The sequence below is a fragment of the Balaenoptera borealis genome (assembly GCF_965194805.1).
Source record: "Balaenoptera borealis genome assembly, chromosome: 5".
Lineage (NCBI taxonomy): Eukaryota > Metazoa > Chordata > Mammalia > Artiodactyla > Balaenopteridae > Balaenoptera > Balaenoptera borealis.
The window spans coordinates 138583811-138602955 of NC_138862.1; the positions used below are offsets into that span (position 1 = coordinate 138583811).

The 19145-nt window shown below is 39.5% G+C and overlaps 1 protein-coding gene across 2 annotated transcripts in view; it reads right to left on the bottom strand.

Moving 5' to 3' along the window:
- The window catches only part of SATB1 (SATB homeobox 1), a 98492-nt gene that overhangs the window by 78974 nt on the left and 373 nt on the right, over positions 1-19145 (bottom strand). Inside the window, exon 1 of one of the 2 annotated variants that reach the window (XM_082392688.1) lies at positions 13233-13255. The exons of the other annotated variant lie outside the window; for it this stretch is intronic. The gene's annotated coding sequence lies outside the window, so the exon portion shown is untranslated. Of the gene's footprint in view, positions 1-13232; positions 13256-19145 lie in introns of those variants that run through there. 2 annotated transcript variants of the gene reach the window in all.

Here is a 19145-nt window from a genome sequence, read left to right on the forward strand (position 1 = left end):
GAGGGGGAGGGGGCGGGAGAGGAGGAGGAAGACGGCGCGGGGGGGGGCAGGGTGCACGGAGCAGGCGGAAAAGGGATGGGGATTAAAACCCGGGCTGGAGGGCCGGGATTGGGGGAGGGGGCGGGGGCGGCGAGTTAAAAAAGCAGCGAGACAAGTAACTAGTGAATGAGTGCGGGGAGGGGGGAGCGCACGATTTCCGGCCCCGGGCGCGCAAGAATTTGTAATGAGCTTGATTAGAGTGAGGCGGCCCGACGTTTATTACACACAATACCCAGAATAACAGGGCGCCGCGCGCGGGCCGGCGCCGGCCGCCGGGCGCGCGGGGAGGGCGCGCGGGGAGGAGGAGCCGGGCGGGGGGGGGTGCTGCCCGGGCCGCGGCCGCCGGGAGCGCGGGCAGCGGGGGCAGGTGTGCGCGGGTGCGGGGCGGGAGAAGGGACAGGGCCGGCGGGGGGTGTCGGGGGAGGAAAGCGATGGGGAGGAGAGGGCGAGGGCCGGGGGAAACTAACCACCGCACCCGCGCGCCACAAAAGCCACCGAAAGGAATACGTCGGGAGCGTAGCGGGCGGGCACCCGGGGGACTGGCGAGGCGGGGAGGGCGCACCGGCCCGCAGGAGAGCGGCCCGGGCGGGCAGGTGACGGGCGCCGAGCACCGAGGCAGGGGGACTTCAAGGAAGTGGCCGAAGGGGACCATCGGGAGGTGCAGCTCTCCGAGGCGTTTGCAGAGAAATAAAGGCCAGGGTCCCTGAAACGCTCTGGCGACTATTTATCTTCAAAGGCGGGGGAATCCTAAACTATTAAGAGCCAGCGATCAAAAAAGATGAGTAAGAGCCTTTCTGTACTAGTCAGAGGTAGATTCAAAACTCTGTCCCTTCTGAGCCAGGGAACACGTCGGAGGAAGAAGTACGTGGCCCACGGTGGCCGAGTGAAACAAAATTTAGGTCACTTGAAAGAGACCTGACTAGTTAGTTATTACAAAAGAAAAGATGCCACCATTCTTAATTTACCTCGGTGAAAGACAAGAAAGTTGGGGTGGTTAAGAACCTCTGTTGTAGCAATAAATACTTCTGTAATTTACGGTGAATTACTCAGGTAGATAAATGGTCATTAGCACATAAGTATGATCCTCTTATTTAGATAATCTATTAAATCTAGTTCCTGTAAAAATGAAGAACATTACAGTCATGCCCAAAATAGAGATGCTTAGGTTTTAGTACTAACACCTTAGAACCCTGAAGGCAGTTAATCATTAAACAAAACCAAAAATGTTATAAGAATCATTTTTCAGAATACACTAGGAGGGAAAAGAGAAAAATCAGAGGAACATTTTGTTACACATAAAAAAAGCAACAAGTTAGCACAAGTACCGAGATAAGAGGAAAATATGCAAATGAAGCTCTTTAAAACTACAAATACACTCTTAGTGTGTACATTAGAAATCTAAGAAAAGCAGAAGATAAAGTATAGGAAATAATGGCCTCCCAGGGAGGATAAGTTTAGGAGAAACACAATGAAAATATATCACTCTAATGGCACCCACGTTTCACCCACAAACCAGAAAGGTTAGTGAAAATTGAGGAAGGCAACAGTGAATCTTGGCGCATAGAAACCCAAGCCTAGGGCAAAAGAATGTGATAATAAAACACAAAACCCAGCATCCAAAACAAGAAAATAAACATAAGGCAATCTTCACTAAAAAGCTCAAATGATAACATATTTTCAAAAGTTGAAATGTGGGGAAGTATGGAGGCGGGTATTTCAATTAAAGTATAAGAAATACAGTCAATAAGGAAATATATAAACATGGCAAAACACAGCACTGGTGTCAGAGTTGGTATTGTGGATGGATGTACGTAAACTTATTTTTTTTTAATGTTTGATATTCAAAAAGAAAAACATGGATAACACTCAATTATCCTTAGAATGACAATGATTTCTGCAATATGGTAGGTCAAATTAGGAATTTCCAAGTTGTATATTTTAATAGTTGCTTCAAGCTGGTGATGCCTGACATGTTTCCCTGAAACCTGCCTGATTTTCAGTAGGGACAGTGCATTCTAGCATCACAAGTGTACAAATTTACAAACAATAGCAAAATTTAAAAATAGAGAAAAAGTATAGTGGACTGCAAAAAATCATTTATCCATGCAAATGCAACTCAAGTTGAATGTTTAAAAAAAGAAAGAAAAGGCAGACAGCTGTTGGGCAAAACAAAATTTGAGCAAAGAGAAAAGGAGACTAAAAAAGGGTGACTGAAAATATCAATATTAAGACACATTGGCATAAAATATTGTAAATGATGGTTATCCCATTATTTACACAAATAAACAAGACAAAAAGTTTCCTGATTGCCTTAGCCTCCTAATGATGTGGGGATTAAAATATTAATCTTTAAATTTGAATAGCACCTTTTATCCAGGAATTACAAGCTAATTCTCAAACACAAAACATAAAAATGTGTAGTAAGGATGGACGTGGCCTTGGAAAATGATAAACAGAATAAATGAGGATAAAGACATCTAATAATGACTTTACTATTTAAAAAATATATATAGTACAATTATAAATCTGTTAATCACATATACATAACTAATTTCCCCCAAGCAATAATTTCTTTATTTAGGAACTATATAAGAAGTGACATCAGTAAAATGGCACTGAGGTTTATGTCCTCCAAGTGATACAGTACACTGATGAACTTCCTATATATTATCTACCCCTTTAGAATACTCATTGTAAAATAAAGAAGAAGAAAAGAAAGGTAATTAGGAAAATACCACCTTTCCAGGCATATGTGAAAATAAACTATCATAATAGGGGGGCATCAATTTTATTCTACACAGGCATCTTAAATTTGGCAACAAAGATGCAAGAGAGTATTGAAAAAAGTTAAACTTTATAAATCTAGCTATGAAAATAGAAAACCTCAGGAACATGAAATATTGCAAGTCAAATACATGAACTATTTAACATGTGGGTGTACAGTTAAAACAGAGGGCATCAATTTTTTATCACAGAAGAAGGCATTCAGACTGGCTACACAAAGGTAGCAGAGAGAAAATATTTTAACAGATGACAAGATTTTTTTTTTAAGTTGAATAATAAAAGGACTACTGCATGTTTCAGATGGCAACATATTAAGATAAATATGCAGGCAGATATCCGAAAGCATTAAAACACATTCAGAGTTCTGAATAGCACATACATTTGTAATAAACAGAGAAAGTATTTAGAATTTGAACGCTTTTAAGATATGGCAGCTCCGCCAGTGACTGTGTTAGCAAAGCAATGCTTACCACCATAGCACTTTCTAAGGACATGGTGGGGTTTTTTTTTTTTTTTCAAATTTTTAAATTCAAATACTGTTGGCTATCTCTCCACACTCTTAAAACAGCACATTTTACGTGGCATATTGCTCTTTTTGTCGTGTCAACTCTTTGTTTTTTGGCTTTAGCTGCAGGTGGTGTTTTCCATATATGAATTTCTGGGAATACGGTCTGTGTTGGCCATATAAGGATGTCTCTTTGAGCCATATGTTCTGCTGTCATGTGTCTCATTTTGTCTGTCTGGGATGTCAGGACTGATTTCCACATCGTTTCTTGAATGGACCAAATACAAATTTGTAAGAGCAGAGAGGAAAAAAGAACTGGGGCTGGAGCCCAAACAACTTTGTCAAAACATATATAGGAGAGGAAATGCAATATCCTGTAAACATCTGCACCCTTCTTCTCACATCTTATCTGTGACTGACATCATCACGACTGCATAGCTTGGGAGAGGATCTATTTGATCAAGTTCAGAAGTTTGCAGTGTGTGTGTGTGTGTGTGTGTGTGTGTGTGTGTGTGTGTGTGTGTGTGTGTGTATGCAGCTGAATCAGATAGACCCCGCATCTCTGGAGGTCATGGCATGGCACATGGTAGCTGCCCTACTCTGAGGGCTCTGTGTCCTGCAGTCAGCCTGACCTAGCCTTGAACTTGGGGAAGGGAAGCCGCCTCATGCTTTCCTCATTTAGTGAATAAACAGAACTCCTGATTAAACTTTCTGACTAATCTTACAAGAAGGTCTGGTCCCCATTTTACACTCTCATAGCCTCTGGCAATTCTCCTTTGTCACAGTTATTGTGGATGAACAATTTGGATAATTACTGGCTTAATAAATATCTCCCACACTAGACTGTAATCCCTATGAGAGCAGCGGCTGCGTCTTGCTTACTGCCCTATTACCAGGGATTTGTACAGCTGCGTCTTGCTTACTGCCCTATTACCAGGGATTTGTACAGCGTCCTTGCAATATTTACATTCTGAATAAATAAATGAGAGCCAAACGCTCACAGTGTCACTTGAAACCAAATTCCACTGCTAATTGCAACAATTCCTTTTAGAGATTGCGGAAGTGAGATGGAGTTAGCAGAGGGGAAAGTGGCTATATCATTGAAATGTGAATTAATTGAAATTATATAACATTCAGTTCCTCAGTCACATATCAAGTGTTCAATAGCCCCATGTGACTAGTGGCTATCCTATGGGACAGTGTAGATTATAGAACACTTCCACCATCGCAGAAAGTTCTATCGGACAGCATTTATCTGGTGAACTTCTATCAAAGATGACTAAGTAAATCCAGGACCTAGCCAGGAGGAGTCTTAGAGGTGCTGAATGGCTTTCAGACATTCTAATCATGTCCAAATTGAAGTCATTTTCCATTTTAGAATGAGCCCATAGATCTGTAAGATTGCATGGAATAAGAATTGGGTACCGCTGCACACAGATTTAAGACAACTTTCTAGAACTGTCTGTATGTGAAAGGGTCCTAGAGTACATTTGGAATAATATGCATTTACCCCAAATGCTGCTTTCCATGAACATTTAAATAGCTCACAGGTGAAGCTAAAAACCACAGACTCACCCGCCATCCTTTCTCCCACCCCCATGTTAAATAAGCACAGTTGCCATTAGAAATGGCTTTTTTGGAAGCTTTAATGTAGATACCTACTCAAACCGGGAGGGCATCCAAACACCAAACAAATAATGGTGTACTGCAGAAAATCGTAGCAAAAGGCTTGAATATGTTTCCGGAGAGATAAAGGAGAAATAATAATGAACTCTAAATATGGGGCCTAAGGTTTTTTGTTTTTGTTTTTTCCCTAATACATGGGGTTTCAGTTATAGCCAGACTGAGAGTGATCAAAAGTTGTTTCCTAATTACTTTAAGGTGGATGTAAACACCCACTGGTAATTTGGATTATGGTTTTAATAGACAAAGGTCAGTGTTAAAGCTAAGCAAAGAAAGGCCAATGTTTAAGCTAGTTTGGAGAGAGTGGGCTAAGGGAAATGAGCAGCCATTATAGTTGGATTCTAGAACCTGATGGGCTATCGGGGCCTTTCACCCAGAAATATTACCTTTTTTTAAAGCAAGAATTTATTGGACAAATTTTTTTAAAAAGCTACCTTTCCTTCCATAGATGTCAGTGTGGAGCATAGCCTTGGCAAGGCACAATGGTAATAATTCCATGAAAACTGGCATCTCCATCTAGACCTAGCTCCAAAATTGAGTAGGGAGGGGGCCAGGTTCCAAAAGCAATGCTATTGAGACCTTCACATAGCTATGTAGCTATCGCCACCAAATTACTTAAGAGTTTCAGGTTGCCTTGTCTTTTCCCCATTGCTTCTGAGTGCCTGCCCTCCCACTTCTCCCTCTGCCACATCCTTTAACATGCAGCTTGACTGCACCTCTTCTGTCCAAAGCCTCCTCCAGCTATTAGCTACTTCCTTCTCGATGCTCCATCCCACGCCCTGTCCTTCAGTGTGGCATTTCGTATTCACATGTCTGCCCCTCCCAACTGTAAGTCTGTCAACATCTTGAGGGTGGACTCCTGTCTGTATTCCAGGAGTGTCTCACAGTGCCTGCCATCTCAGGGAAAGGAATCCAAGAACTGCTCTTAACAAGTGAATGCTGGTGAGAATCTTAGAAAGATTCTTGCAATCTTGGGCAGTAAAGCCAGGTGCAAGATCAGAAGTTAGTTCGGTGGCTCCTCAAATCTGCTGCATGTTATCACCTGCGAGCTACTTCAACAACCCAGATGTCCAGGCTGCACCCCGCTGCCACAGGTAGGAACCAGGCACGCGGTGGTTGACAGTTACCAAGGCGATTCCAGTGTACAGCCAAGTTTGGCATCTATTGGATTAGGTAATGTTTTGAAGACAGGAAATCAAATATACCTGCTAGGACATCCTCAAGTGAAGTGAAGATCCTGGGGTCACTTGGAAAAGTGAAGGCTTTTCTAGGAACCAGCACTCACCCTCAAATTTAAGAAATATATGTGCAGGCAAGCTACTTGCTTCAAACAAAAAAAAGGTAGGGGGCAAGCTATTAGATCATTGATTTGGTGAATAAAAGTCTGCTGTTTGAGGAACCATGATAAATTAGCATTTGGGCACCTCCGTGAGACTTAACGGGGGTGCCAGAAATTCTGTGCAAGTATATCATTTATCATTACAGACATAAGCGACTAAACACAAAATTACACGTGGAAGTAAAGTTCCAAAACCAGTCTATTATTTACTGGAGCCAGAACCATCCCAGTTTTCTCTAATTCTTTTTTTTTTCTTCTTCAACATAGTCCAGCAGGCTTTTTCTCCCAGAAAATTTCAACCTGGAGTGGGATTCCCTCTGCAACAGTTGAGAACTGTTCAACTCATTTCTAGACTTAGTCATTGCACTTAAGCAGAACTGAAGTGTTCACGTTGTCCGTGCCCAAGAGCTAGTGGCAGGGCACCTAGCTGCTGTGTGGTACTCTCGGGAAGCTCAGGGGATTTGAATTCCAATGAAGTCAAACAGGAACTGTTCCCAATCAACCTTTAGCCAAGACATATCAACCACATCTTCTTAGTGATGTGAATGCTATTTTAATCTTTCTCGGCTTACTTAAAGGGAAAAAGAGTTTGAGGTTAAAATAGACCTGAATCCGGGTTCAGATTGTTTTGGGGGAGAGTACCAGGCAAGGGCAACATCTGATTTTGTACCGCTGTGCCCATCGCCACAAAGCAGTGGACAGGGGTTGTTCATTGGGAAGAAAAGCCACCACCAGAAACAAGTGCAACACACTTGGACAATGATGAAATACCCCTATAATGCTTGAAATTTGTTGAAGCAAAGGAGAAGTGTAATTCAAAACTAAAGCACATTCTCTTTGGGATGATGGCAAAGATTTGGAAGAGACTGTGGCACTGAGTGCACAACAGTGTGAATGTAATTAAGGCCACTGAATTGTCCACTACCAAACTGTCCAAGTGGCATATGTTATGGTGTATATCTTTTACCCCAATTTAAAAAATGTAAAAACGACAGAACTAAAGCAAAACAATCTTTCATCTATTCCCAAGATTGGCAGACGTATATTATCATGCCACACAGAAAAACAATAAGCTACAACCCACTGACAACTGCCTCCTTGATGCCAACCCTTCACTGCTTTGTCCTTACCCGCTGACAGCACGGTCCAGTCTATGCTGGATAATTAATTCATGTGATGATTACCTGACCCAAGGATAAGTAACATGGACTGATAATGAGAGACCAAGATCTCACCCAAAGTAGGTAATCTGATGGTCCTCTGATGCAAGAAAATGGTTCTCTTTTCAGATTTTCTTCTATATTCTTGCATCTTAGCAAAAGAAGAGGAAGGATAGACAAAAACCAAACACTCCAAATATCCAACATTCAAATATCCAAACATTCTTTTTGGATATTTTTCAAATGAGTAAAAATTAACTATACTCATGAAACAGTAGACCATCCCAGGGGAACGTCTGCAGGACACTTTCATGCAGTCCAGCCACAGAGGTAAAACAACTGTATAAATGTAGTCAATGTAATAATTTGTAAACTGTCTCTATATAAAGATTCTAGATCCTATTTACTAATAAAAGAGTATATTTTTTGTTATAAAAAGTCCAAAAGGCTTTCAAATTTATTTTTATCAGTCACTTTTTTGTGATAGTAATTATGATTGAAGTATTTATTTCTGCATGCAATAATAATCATCTTATTTTTACATAATATCATCTTTTCTTTACAGTATATTGTCTGATATTCTGTTTCCTATCATCTATTCTTACTGATTTTATATTAGGGACTTTTATATTAATGATGGAGTTTTTTTTTAATGTACTGGAAATTCATATATAAATTGTGTCTCATTGAAGTTCATTCCTACATATATGTATTTTTCTGATGCATGACTAAGGAATATGATTACATAGTAAAGCCAAAGTAAAATTACATATTTATTGGGTATAAAAGCCTAAATAAAATACTAAAAAATAGTTTCACAGCATAACTGTAGCTAAAGCATATCCAGTTACCTATTTTGCAGGTGTGGCCTTCTTTATTAGTGTGTTTATTGTGGAATTTAATTCATTAGATAACTAACGTGGACTATAAATACACATGCAACTTTCCAGCTGATATGAAGCAAAAAGTTGGTAAATAATGCTGCAGTATAATTTTAAAAACAGAACTAGTGAGCCTTCAGGCTATTTTTTAATCATTTATTTTTGTTTATTCTGTAAAGACTTTTCATTTGTATTTTTTTATCTATATATAAATACACTTGGAAGAGAAACAAACAGCATATTTATGAAAATCTTTGATGGGGACCAGCTTGTAACTGTTTTGAGACTGTAATTGCTTTAAAGATGGACAATACCCACTGTTTTATTACTTCTGCAACTGAAAAAAATGCTACACATTCATATCATATTTAATGAAAATTAAACTTATCTCTCTGTGGAGGTAACAAGACTCTCAAAAATAACTTTTAGGTTCACTTTGCACAAAGGGGTTTTGTCACTAAGAATTTACAACACCGCAAGCTAGGGTAAAGGCATCTTTGTGGCTGGCATATGCTGTAGTTTCAGATATAAACCAAATCTTGGGGCATCCTCAATAGATTTGAAAAATCCAACTGTTTGGCCAACAACCTGGTATGAATAAATGTACGTATGATATACATATAGCATAACATGATATATACATTCACAGATACTATTTGCATGTCATACAAGAGAATATCACACAACTTAAAACTAGACAACCACAATTTTCATCAGAAATTCTTTAAAACCCAGAGCTAGTGTAATAGTGTTCTATCATTAGGCAACTCCTACAAAAAAGGATAAATGACGTAGTGGGAAAAGAAGTGGAGAAAAGGTAGGAATCCTAGATTCAGGTCTTGCTTCTTCCTCTACCAACTAGAAGAGTTACCCTTCATAAGCCAAGCAGAACCCAGTTCTGTATCTACAAAGTGTTGGAAAAGAATCTGATCATCTTTAAGACCACAAAAAAAAAAAAAAAAAAAATTCTCTGCCCTTAAATTCAATTTAAAAAATCAAGTTCACTTTAAAGAGAATACAGAGATATATAAGGAAATTTCTCACATGCTACATTAGATGTTTATCTATATATGAGACAGGTGTCAAACAAACAAATTAAAAAAAAAAAAAAAACCACTAAGGCAAAGGGAAACTTTAACTCACCAGATTCCATCTGTTACATCTGAATTCATGCATAATTGATTATCCATGACTGGTAAGTTCTTTTCTCACTAGCCGACCACAGTTTTCTAAACATTATGTATTAAATCACTAGTAAAGTAGACTACATTTCAGAAACAGCAAGGGCAGAATAAGAATATTTTAAATGAAAAATTACATGCCAGTTAATAATAATACAGCTGACCTATGTTTAAGGGAAAGAAATTTTAATCATGTGCATATTAAATATTAATAACCTATTCTGTTATTGTTATAATAAGGTTAAGTAGGCTTCTCCATGCTTAAGGAAAGAGGGAGAACTAGGAATGCACAATAGTGCAAAAAGATACAGAGACGGGAGACAGACATAAGGAAAATGTGTCAACAATAAACAAGAGGAAATGAAAAAGAAGGAAAAGATGAAGGTGGAAACTAATCTTTATGTGTCATTATGACTGCCAGAGTACTGGCAAAGAAGCAGCAACCTTTTATTTCAATTTTAATCATTTCTGAATTTTAATACCCGGCTCCTTTTGTAATTCTCCTGGCATTCCCCATATGCCTCCATCCCAGCCAAAACACCAGTGTAAATGAAATGGCAGGCAACCACAACGCTGATATAGCCTCCCCAAAGAACCTGCCAGGTGACCAAAAGCAGAAAAAGGTATGTCTACCTTACATCCCTGAGGACCTCCAGCCAATTAACTGGCTGAATGTTCTCTATGTTCTTTCATTTTGCCGAGAAGGACAGTAGTTGGGTAATCTACAGATAGAGAATCATTAAAAAAAATAAAACAAGCCAGTAGTAATACAATAATCAGTGACCATCAGGGCCTGGAAAAATGAGTTTGCTCTCACTGGCACTAAGGAGCATCACATGATTATTTAATTACAGCTCTAATTTTTGTCTCGTGGATGGCAACATATCAACAATTAATAGGGCAAATAAAGGAGACTGTTTTTAAAGAGACAGAATGTGCATGATAATGGAATAGGTCACACAGCAGTGTACTGCTTCAGGAATACTTTTCTTGGTGTAACTAACACTATCTTGTAAAGAGCCACACACATGAAAATAAATTTAAAGAGGAAGTGTCTTTTTTTAAAGATAACTTTCATAGAATGGCCAGAACTTTTCAGAATGTTTTAGATGCACCTAACACAACCTTTTAAGGAATGGAGTGAAATCTTCATTAATATAAACACCCTAACTCTCAAAACATTTTAAAATAATGGATACAGCTACAATTAAAAAAATCTATTTATGCAATTAATCATGGCTGATATTTATCCAGTGGGGTCCTGAAAAAAGTCATTATTGTAGAAAAGAACAGATAGAGGTCAATCAGACTTGGGCCACATAGTATTTTTGGCCCCAGAATATCAGAAAAACCATTACATGGTAGCCTAACTGCAAAGACCTGCAGGGAGTGCTCTGTGCTTATACCAGAATAGGTTGTTCCCATAACTGAACACCAAAGGACCATGAACCTAATCAGACAGACTTTGCCTCATCCTCAAGGTCAGTGCGGATAAAACAAACCCCAGTGCTACTGTCCAAAATGACAGAGCACAGAGAGAAAAAAAACACTCAGTTATCCAGAACACGGGCATGTGTAGATTAAGTGTGCAGATAACCCCAGTAAAAACAGAAAATTAGAGAGAAAAGTCTTTTCCCATTAAACCATATCAGCACAAGCTAAATTCACTATTTTATTATTAATTTAGTAAATCTTTAACGAGTGCTCTCCACGCAAGACAGAACGCTAACTGCGAAGCTTCTACTGTTTTCTATAACACAGACATGTACCTGACATTGAATTTTTTTCTTGTAGTTGAATACCTTGTAGAAATAAATAAGGGCAGCACCTAAAAATTTGTAAAGTGGGAATCCTAGTGCATTTTTAAGTGCTGTATTACAAGGTTACAAGGTCAACATATCCAGATTAACCAAGGGAGTTCAAATAGTTAACCAATTTGATAGAAGTGTCTAAGGCAGGCTCAGTCCAGCTTTAAACCTCACTAGTTTCAGTCACGCATTGTTCTGCCATACCAGAAGCCAAAGCAAAAACCCAGGCTTCAGATTTGGAAAATAAAATATTCTTAGAACTACTGCTACGATCAATTGCTCAAATGTATCTTAAATACCAGGTTACAGAGAATTGTAGGAAAACATAGCTTGGCTCAAGAAACAGTGACGAAACCGATTCCACAATGAGAAGTACTAAGAGGTGCTAAATCAACTCAATAAGCTTTTAATGGCTTCTGTTGGCCAAAGTCATCACAAAACAAAAATGTAGGCATCTCAAAATACAATGTGGGAAGGCTAAAACTACTGAGGGACACTGATTTCTAAAGCCACTGGCAAAAGTGATCAAGCCAATGCTAATTACAAAGAAAGAAAGAAAGAGAAAAAAAAAAAAGAAGAAAATTGAAAATCTTACATCCCAGTGAAAAGTTTTAAAATAAAGTTGCTTTAGCAGAAAACATTCTGATAATCTGGACCCAAAATCTGACTCCATACATTCTAAAAGACTATTTTGAAAAGCGTCTAGCAAGCAGCAGCTTGTATGTAAGAGTATACATCATTCTTTTTTAACATGACTGTTAATATACAGTTAACATGTCTCAGAAAAGGCTGTAATTAACTGTCTACTGCTCCAATAACACTAATAAGTGTACAGTATTATTAAAATACAATGACTCCTTACAAAGTAAGACTGTCATTTTTAAACTTTTAAGATAACGTTCTAAATTGTTTTTGAGTCCTCTTAAACCACCCCAAAGAGAGCCCACCTCTAAGAAAAAAATTTTAAAGCATAGTTATTAAAATATTGTTCCTTCCTCTCACAGCCTGGAGAAATCTGTCTACTATTAGAACATCTAGGTATCATTTATTTCAGTTGGTGAAAATATAGTGAGAAACACTTGGATTATTTTATTAATTCTAGATATTCTTTTAAAATTTAAAACTGTAAGCATTTGAACTGAGTGCTTTCTTTACTGATAAAATATTTTTATCAGTGAACAGGAAAAAAAGGTCTGCTATATCAAGAATCATCACATAGCCCTGTTGTTAATCCCCAGTGATTTCCATTGTCTGGTTCACTGGAACAGGAAAACTCAGTTGCATTCAACATCAAACAGCTAATTATGGGCACACTATATTCAAGACTATCTCAAGTTTAAAAGATATCTGCATATACTAGGTTCTATTTTATTTACAGTATTTATTACGATAAAATATTTACAACAGAAAACCTCTTTTACCTTAAAGTCCTTAACATTATAAACATTAAAAGGCCAAATTGTCTTTTGCATGCTCTTAACGGCATATCAGAAACCATTGAGTAAGACTAGAAAAGAACCTCTAGCAATCAACTCTACTATATGCCCAGCTTCCTGGAAAACTGCATCTAAAGAGTTCCCCCTCTCACAGATTAGACTACCTTTTCTTTAAATATCTCAGGGAAAGAAGATCTACTAATTTCTCCTGGGAGCTTTCTACCACATTTCACCACCCACAGTAGAATTCACACTGCAGAATTTCTGTCGGTATCTAGTCCCAAATCATCTCTCGCTGAGAAAAAGCAACATCCCAACACAGAAACCCGCCCCCTGGACACTAAATGCTGGTCTCTCCCTGTGGCTATAGCCCTGATTCCCCATATGGAACTAATAGGAACTTTTCTGCCACTTACCCTCCAAATATCAGAGGCTGCTCTCCGAATCTAGCCCTACAAGAGAGCTCTCAAGTAGTCTTTGACGAGGTGACAATGACGAAGTTCTCTCTGGCACTGCTGGCAAGGCAGAAGCATCCCCAAATGAGGTGGTTACCAGTTGCCTGTGAAGCAGCTGGACCATTGCTGCAGTTCTGAGGGTACGTCACAAATCAGGTCATAGCTCTGGGTAGGGTCCACCCACTTCACCGGGTACAACGCCCTCCATTTCCTGCACACCTGGGGGGAAGGGGTGCCGAGGAAGGGGTGGAGGGAAATGCAGGTCCACAGACATCCTAGCAAAGGCAGGACCAAGTGCAGCCTGACATCTGCTTCTTCTGCAAGCATCTCAGCTTCATTTGGGGGACCTGCACCCCTAAGGTGCAGCAAAAAACTCGTGCCACAATAAGCAGGCTCTCAAATGAGTGATGAGTGTAATAAAATATTGCACAGTTAAATGTTTTATCCAGCAAGATCGTTTCTCCGCTGGAAACTGAACCAACTCTTAATGTTTGATTACAAGACACTTCACTATCAAATATCAAATAACTGGACTGAATAAATTTCAGCTGAATCTAGGGACATAAATGCTGGGGTACCAGTTAACTAATTTTCATCTCTCATAACTAAACTGGATCACCGCATAAGCTAAATTACATCCTTGAGAGTCCATTGAAAGAGGTGATGAGAATTTCTATTTACGAACCTTCAGACAGCAAGAACTGTGGAAGTGATACAGAATAACTTGAAAGAATAAAAATAGGCCAATATGCTGGAGAAATGCTATGCTACTAAATCTCACCCTGAATATATATACACACAATCTGTATCTATTTACTCTGAAATGAAATATCTGATCTTAAAAAAGACTTAAAAAAAAATAAACAGCAAAAGGTACCGTTGGCATAAGTTCAAAAGTACTAAATAATGTGTGTTAATGTGTTGATCACACTCTATGAAGACATCAAGTTGAAATAGACTTACCATTGAGAATAACACTTAGGAATGATATATAAATTACCATAGTAGACACTTTTTCTTTGGGAGAGAAAGAGAAGAACCTTGTGTAACAGATTTGATTTACATGCTGTATTAAGACCACATTCTGCTCTGATGTCAATGGAACATGTGATTAGAGATTAACAACTGTGTGTACAGGATGAGTGTAAGAGCTACTTACAGAGCATACTCGAAAACGAGCACTTTCTCAAGTTAATAATAAGTTTTGGAATTCAACTTTAACAGTATTTTGAAGTTTCTAGGGGTCTCCAAAGAGAATGGGCTTTCAACTTAAAAAGAAAAACAACAAATGCATTTAGTATTGTAAAAAAGTTGAAATTCAAGGTTGTTAGATTAAGCAAAAAGACAAAGGAGGCAAGAGTATTTTCAGAGGAAAGTTAACAGTATTAATCAATCAATCAATGTGTCCCACTTTATACTCATATTTGCAGACCTCCATTCAAAACTGGAGCATTCCATCTATGGCTTGGAATAGAAGACACTTTATCAAAGTTATTATCTAAGAAATCAAACAGTTGAAGTTATCTCTTTGGAACTTTGTAGAGAGTTTAATTTAGCAAATGTACACTTGAATGTGTCTGAACATATTTGTCTTGAGGTTGCTCTAAGATGACTATTTTAAGTGGCACGTGGATTCTTTGGGGATTTGGATATTATAGTTGAAGTATGCAAAGGAAAAATGTATAATATTCCTTTCAACTGATTCTCGCAGGACAAAAATGAGAAGATAAAATGACTCTTTTTAAAACTTTAGCCACTGGGAAATGATAAGAAAACCCCTCTCGACCCCTACCCCTAACCAGGAAGAGTCTAAAGCCGTGGATTATAGTACAGGTAGATATTAAAATGGAGACAGAGCCGTTATTTAGTGGTGACAGGAATATAAATACGTGCACTAACCTATAAACTGGTATTTACTTCAGGAAGGTAAGTAATATTTTTCCTGATTGCTGAGCTGTCAGTTTAATGCAGCGTAAATAAACAGTAGGTGCCTGCTAGCTTGAAGTAGGAAGTGTTCATTCCACACGAGGAACAGATTACTGAAGCCTGATGCTCATCGTGCTGAAACATAACTTTCATTTTACCAGAAAATACACCCTACCGTGGAGGATTTTCGTGCCTGATCTATTAATTAACTTAACTCTGTTCTGTCAAAATGTAAACCAATTTGTTAAAAGCATCCCAGAGTTTTGGAGTTTGAAAACCAACTGGAAACGCAAGAAGGATGACTGTTCTGTAATCTGATCACAAATGCTAAAAATGACTACTTAAGATAATAAGCAGAAACTATACAAAACCAAAAAAGACAAAGAACATATTTAAATAGAGAATTTAATCATCTCAGTTACCGAATTTACTCAAAATCCTCCTCCTTTGCTAATTAAAAGCAACTGGCACCTTTCATATTTTGCAACCTTGTGCTACTCAGGCCTGAACTTCAATATGTATGCTTATTCTGCTGTCTGAATTATCTAAAGGTAAACCATTCATAAAAATCCAATCACATTCTTTAATTCTAATCAAAATATTACTGAACTCCCCTGAGAGAAGTGGCAAGTAGAAAGAGCAAATGATGATACCCTTCCTAACAGCATTCATGTAAAATGTGGTTTTCTTCCCATTTTCTATATACCACAAAGCTCTGACAGTATAGAGCAACTCATGTTCTCCTTATATATAAGCACCAAGCAAAATATCTCCTGGCATCATTTAAGATGAGAACTTACCTTATCTAAAAAGTATAAAAGGTAATTTGGGGAGGTTTCTATTTAAAACCTGAACAAATTCTGATCATTAATCAGTGGACTGTAAAAGTCAAATGCAAAAAAACCCAATATTTTTGCGTCTGACTACAACAGGTCCAGACAGTCTGAAGATCGATTCGGTCATATGCATTTATTTTATAGACTTCATCAGTCCCAAGTACAAATATGACACAAGAGTCATCCGAGACAACACGTCTTGGAAGAAAAGATGTGTTTGTGTAAAGGGCATATCTGTGTATGGCCCTTTTGGAAATTTACAGAGCAGATGAAAAACCACCAGAGTGCTTTATAGAGTCCCTGCTGTATATCCATGTTGTATTTAGCTTAACAGTGTTTGTAACCAAAAGATTTTAACAATAATGAAGAACAGGTGCCTGTCACCTGACCTTTTAGGCCTAATTTACAACCCGCAACCTGTCACGTGAAAAAAATCATCAAAAATCTCTCCCAGATATTTCAGTCTTTGCTAATTTAATGCAGACTTGCCTAACCATCACTCAGCACATCATCTTATTCAATCGCAGGTTCATATAGCTTGGCAACAGACTTCTTTGCAGAAATAAACCATTATTCATTTTGTTGTTGTTCTTGTTTAAGATGCTGAGAGACAAAAGAACTCCTTTTGTAGATTATCAACCAAAGAATATATTAATTTATTACAACAACTGAACAAAAGGCATTCCTTTGGAATACTTTTACATACAAAGAACTATTATTTATTACATATTTCAGCTTGTGGGAAAAGGAAGAATGCATTGATTCTGGAAATAACTATTCAGACTTTTGGAAGTTCTTTACGTCTTCTTTCTCTGCTGATCTTTTTTTTTTTTTTTTCCTGCTTCTTCCCTTCATCCCCCCCTTGTCCCCCCATACCCACCCCCCCACACATTTTAAGTCACTAGTACTTTAGGAAGGAAATCCCTATTTGTTCTTTTTTCATCCATCATTTGTATTCATTATTTAGAAAAGAATACAAAATTGTGCAGTGATTCTTATTTCTCTTGTATAATCTTGTTACATGTAGCCATACTCAAATTTAACCATGCTTTGTATTTTATAGCTACTGTTTACATATTATGTATTACATATGACTGAACGACTCTACATTTAAAATATTGTTTCCATTAGGAAAAATATGAAGTAATAAGTGTCAAATGGAGATGAAGAATAAACATGCCTGGTATATTTATAAAATGCATAGTCATTTAAAATGTGCACAAATAGGATACATATTTTGCTACTGTTACATTTTATATAGAATACATATTGTCTAAAGTGTATTTAATAATGTGCCTAACCGAGTTAAAGTATTTATGTCTGGTGATTGTGTTAAACACTTGGAGAGGTAGTGAAAGATACAGCCAGTTACTTCTGCTAACTAAAGTTGAAATTATGCGCTTATTATAACCTTTTCTAACAATGTGAGAAAAACAGAGTAAATATATTAAAATTGTTTCACAACAGATGCTTAGGTTGTTAATATTTAAGATGCCTATTCATGCTATTCCTGTCTGCACATTTGTCAAAAATGTAAGCCTGAATGCTAATGTTTGCCAGCAGACTGGAGCAGCCAGTATACGAATGAACTACTGCTCTACTAAAATAATATTCAATAGAAATAAAGGACCGCTGCTAAATCATAGCACGAGTACCACACAACAGATTAAAGGTTTTTAGAGCAAACAACTCAACCTTGGCTTTCTCCAGTCTTACTTTTTTTTTTCCCCCAGCTACTTTTGACGACAGAATAAATCTTAATTCCTGACATCTCAGAAAAATCCACTTTAGATTGGGTGTAAATTTCAAGAAAGTTTCAGCGGGATGAGTTATTCTGTCAGCAGCACAAACACGGTAGATTTCAGGGACTGCTTAGGACAAATCCTGACACCCAGCAAGTCGCATTTTACTCATTCTTACCCCCTCTTCTGTCCTCTTGGGAAACTCAGGTCCCCTGGCCTCCCAGGGTGGAACCCCAGCCAGTCGGGGCAGAAAGGTTCTCTCCTGAGAACAGGACGTCTTTCGCTTTTCTCTGTCTCTTTACAACCATGTGGAGTCCAAGTCTTAACAGCATTTGCCTGGAAATCCGGAATGCTGTTGAGAAAGTTCGCCCAGGAAAGGCGCAGAGGTCCAAGCTGCCAACCGGAGCACTTTTGAGAGGCGATCCGGTGGTTGACGCTTGTAAGTGAAATTTGCTACGCTCTAATTAAGGTCAGGGCCAAAATCTCCAGCAAGAGCCCTAAGCCCCTCTCCATCTTCTGGGGTCGCCCCCAAGAGTCCAGCTCAGTGGATTTCCCCGGTACGCGCCTGTCACTCCCCGGACCTGCCACCCGCCTGCTTTGTCCCTCTCATCGTGGTGGTCCAAACCCACGCTCCGCCGCCTCGGGAGCCTCGGTAGTGGAGCGCTCAGAGAAGGCCGCCACGCTCGGGTCGGGGCCGCAGGAGGGAGACACGGCGCGGACCCCGAGGCCGCACCTGTGATGTCTCTGTCTCTGCAAAGAGGGCAGCACCTCTTCCGGCCTCCAGCCCAACTCCAAACCCACATTCCCTCCAGCAGCGCCTTCAGGACCGACCTCACTACAACCGGCGAGGGCTCGAAACGCGGACTGCCGCCCCTTTCAAACTCCCGGCTCCAACTTGAGCACCCCGGGGCCCGAGTGGCTCCCGGGATGGAGGAGTTGCCACAAACTTCCCAGGCCCCTCTCCGCCACTGCTCCCAACCAGCCGCGCCGGCGGGGGGCGGAGGAAGGCGCAGATGGACCGGGGAAGGATGCTGAGTTTAACTTACGATCCGGCGGGGGAACGTTTCCACTCCCCAGCCTACTCCGCCCGGCACCTTTCTGCCAGCCCGGCCCCGGGGCGCACAGAGAGGGTCTCCCTTTCCCCGTGTGCTTCCTTCGGTCTTTTCGATCCCCCTTTTCTCTTCCCAAAGGGGTTCTACCGATGACCTGAAGGAGTTTGTTCAGCCAGGGTCTGTGGGGCAGGTGTGTGTGAAGGTGTCCACACCCCGAGAAAGAACGAATGGCATCTTCAAGTCCCCCGTCCCGGGTGCTCTCCTTCACTCTCCCGGCCACCCCTCCGGATCCGGCCGCGCGCGAGAGAAAGGGCTCGG